We start from the raw sequence: 3,509 nt of genomic DNA, 5'->3' as shown, positions 1-3,509 counted from the left end.
CAAGTATTTCAGATAGAGCACGTAATGGTTCAAAATGGCTCAAATGGCTCTGAGCACTATGGGACTCAACATCTTAGGTCATAAGTCCCCTAGAACTTAGAACTACTTAAACCTATCCAACCTAAGGACATCACACACACCCATGCCCGAGGCAGGATTCGAACCTGCGACCGTAGCAGTCCCGCGGTTCCGGACTGCAGCGCCAGAACCGCTAGACCACCGCGGCCGGCGCGTAATGGTAGGACAGTGATTTCGAAACCCGATTATAAACAACAAAACCATTCCAGGAGCGGGTATAGACTCTGACTATATTTTACTAGTTCTGAGCTGCAGGTTAAAACTGGAGAATTTACTAAAAAGTAAGAAATATAAGAGATCGGAACTACTTAAACTGTAAGAATCAGAGATTGCTGAGGGTTTCAAAGGAGCATTACGTATTGACTGAAGTGGGAGAAATATACAATAGAAGGCGAACGGATAACAGTGCGCCAGAGACTTGTAGACCTTAGAGTATGGACTTCCAACAGTTTTATGGTCTGGCTAGTGTGTGAATATATATTACTTTTTTCTTTAAAACACTTATTTCAAGTAGTGTGGTGTCACCGCCAGACACAACACTTGCTAGGTGGTAGCCTTTAAATCCGCCGCAGTCCGTTAGTATACGTCGGACACGCGTGTCGCCACTATCAGTGATAGCACACCGAGCGCCGCCACACGGCATGTCTAGAGAGACTCCCTAGCACTCGCCCAGTTGTACAGTCGACTTTGCTAGCGATGGTTCACTGTCTACATACGCTCTCATTCGCAGAGACGACAGTTTAGCATAGCCTTCAGCTACGTCATTTGCTACGACCTAGCAAGGCAAGATGTTCTTCAAGAATGTATTCTGAACATATAATATTGTGAATCATGTACCGTCAAGAGTGACGTTCATCATTAATGGATTAAAGTTAAGTATCAAATTATTCCGTCCGCTTTCTGAATTCTAATTCCTTGTCATGTTCCAGACCTCACGTCAGTATAGTTCTTCCCTCCTCACGCCAGCCTGCGTGAGCTAAAACGCGTGCATTTCGGCCTCCTCTAGTAACACGGTATTGGCTCTTCTGCCAACACAGGTAGTAGAAAGTCAAATCCCGGACATTAAAACAAACTTTCATATTTCAACTGTTTCAAACCACGTGCAGTGTAGGACAAATGTAGCCATTGTTTTGCACAACTTTTCTTGGCAGAGTAATATTGTGTGTCGCGCTAGATCAGGCGATTGACTAATGGAGCTTTCTGAGGAGGTAAAACCATATCACGCAGTATTTCAGCCACTCCTGGCAGTACTTTCAACATACCGACCCACCGTAAAAGTATCGTCCATTTTTTTTTTAATGGAGGGAAGTGTGGCGTGTGTAAAATTGTAGAAGGAGCTTAAGACTTGGCTACGGTAAGCGGGATCAGATGGGTGTAGGTTGCAGAAATTATGTAGAGTTAAAGAGGTTTGCACAGGGTAAACAACCCAGGAGATTTGCATCAAACCATTCATCGCACTGAAGATGACGGCCACAGTTAACGCATTTTTCGAAACGATTCGTGCATTTATAATATGTGTCTTTCAGGATATCGCAGTCAGATGAACGAAAATCCCGTTCATAACAATTTTAACCCTTGCATATACACTGGCGTCCAAAATTAAAGCAACAAACCGCTATTTCCCCGTCTTGTGTCTAATTCTCGGTGCAACAAACCGCTATTTCCCCGTCTTGTGTCTAATTCTCGGTACAATCACAAAAACCTTCAATAGATGTCCAAGGCATTCCGGTTAACGATCAACCACGTCAGCAATGACGTCAGGGCACCTATCAAACGGGGTAGTGTTTGCCAGGTAGTCCCACATCCACAATCGCTGTGCATATAGTCATAGACGGTGCAGTAGACACAAAGAAGACGCCTACCAGACCCTCTGCGATGGAGGGCCATAAGAAGATAGGAAGCAGGACAGTCGCAAACTGATGTGGTCCGAAGGCTTAATGTGAATCGTTTTGTTATTTCTCGGATGTGGCGACAACTTATAAAGACCGAAACAGTATCCCGAAGACCAGGGCAGTGCCGATGACGTGTGATATCAAAAAGAGAGGACCGTTATTTGGCTGTAAGGGCACGGCCGTGTCGCCTTAGTACTGCACGGCAACTGTCATCTGACCTCGCAGCATACACTGGACGTGTTGTATCGAGACAACGGTGTACAGAAGGCTCCGGCAGAGTAGCCTTTATTGTCGGAGACTTGCTGTATGTGCACCTCTGGTGCGTCTTCACAGAAGGGAACGTCTAGAGTGGAGTCGTCAAAATGCCACCTGGGCGGTCGAACAGCGAGCGAATGTTCTTTTCCCGATTTTGTCTGGTGAGGAATTCTCGACGCATTCGCATCTGGAGGGAACGTGGAACACGAATTTCAGAATCCAAACATTGTGATCAGACTATATATGACGGCAGTATCTGTTCCCTAAAGAACAGTTAAAGTTGATGACCATGCAGCTTTGCTAGAAATTAAATGATAATTAAATGGACACCCTAGCTGCAAACAGGTGTTGGTATACGTCATTGGGGTCATGTTGAAAATGTGTGTCCCGACCGGGACTCGAACCCGGTATCTCCTGCTTGCATCTATTAGGCTCTCTACGAATGTAGTGGTGTGGACATGTTGGGAATGTGGGTCTCACGGGGAGCGTGCAAGGGATAAGTCCCTGCAGGCGCACTATCCTCTGTGCCCTCGGTGGCTCAGATGGATAGAGTGTCTGCCATGTAAGCAGGAGACCCCGGGTTCGAGTCCCGGTCGGGGCACACATTTTCAACATGTCCCCAATGACGTATATCAACGCCTGCTTGCAGCTAGGTTGTCCATTTAATTATCATTTCATTGTGATAAGAGACCGATATCAAGGAAGATCCTTAATGGTGTGGGCATGGATTATGTTGACCAATCGAACATCTCTTCATGCAATACTACGGGTGAATCGGCAAGGTTTAAATGCTGTTAGGTATCACGACGAGATCTTGGGACCTCACGTGCGGCTGTTGAGAGGTGGTGTGGGCCCAGACTTCGTATTGATGGACGATAATGTTCGACCTCACAAAGCTCAGGTGGTTGCAGTGTCATTGGAAACTGAAATACTGAATGTGTGACGAGGTCTGCTTGCTCTCCCGATTTTAATCCCACAGAGCATGTCTGGACTGCACCAGGGAGACAGTAAGCAGCAGATCAGCATCCACCAACCACTCTCCAAGGCTTACGAGCAGCTGTGCATGAACAATGGGCGCTATTGCCTCAGCATGAGACTGATGACTCCACACACACTAGCCCCGTCGTTGTCAGGCATGTATTGCTGTCAGGGGTGCTCACACGCACGTTAACCAGTTCCCGGAATGTGTGTGCAAATCCGTTAAGTTGGAAAATTTTTTTCTAGAGTTATGCAAATTGCAGTGGTTTACATTCTGTGTTCTTTACATTAATTCTGCTTTACTAT

General features: G+C 46.2%; 1 non-coding gene across 1 annotated transcript; it reads left to right on the top strand.

Moving 5' to 3' along the window:
* Nucleotides 1–2,751: 2,751 nt before the first annotated feature.
* Nucleotides 2,752–2,826, top strand: Trnat-ugu (transfer RNA threonine (anticodon UGU)). The gene has a single exon. It is a non-coding gene; the product is annotated as a tRNA-Thr (tRNA).
* Nucleotides 2,827–3,509: the final 683 nt, after the last annotated feature.

This window comes from Schistocerca nitens, chromosome 6, assembly GCF_023898315.1.
Source record: "Schistocerca nitens isolate TAMUIC-IGC-003100 chromosome 6, iqSchNite1.1, whole genome shotgun sequence".
In the NCBI taxonomy this organism is placed as follows: domain Eukaryota; kingdom Metazoa; phylum Arthropoda; class Insecta; order Orthoptera; family Acrididae; genus Schistocerca; species Schistocerca nitens.
Note: the sequence above shows the minus strand (reverse complement) of the source record. Positions and strands in the feature narration are given on the sequence as shown.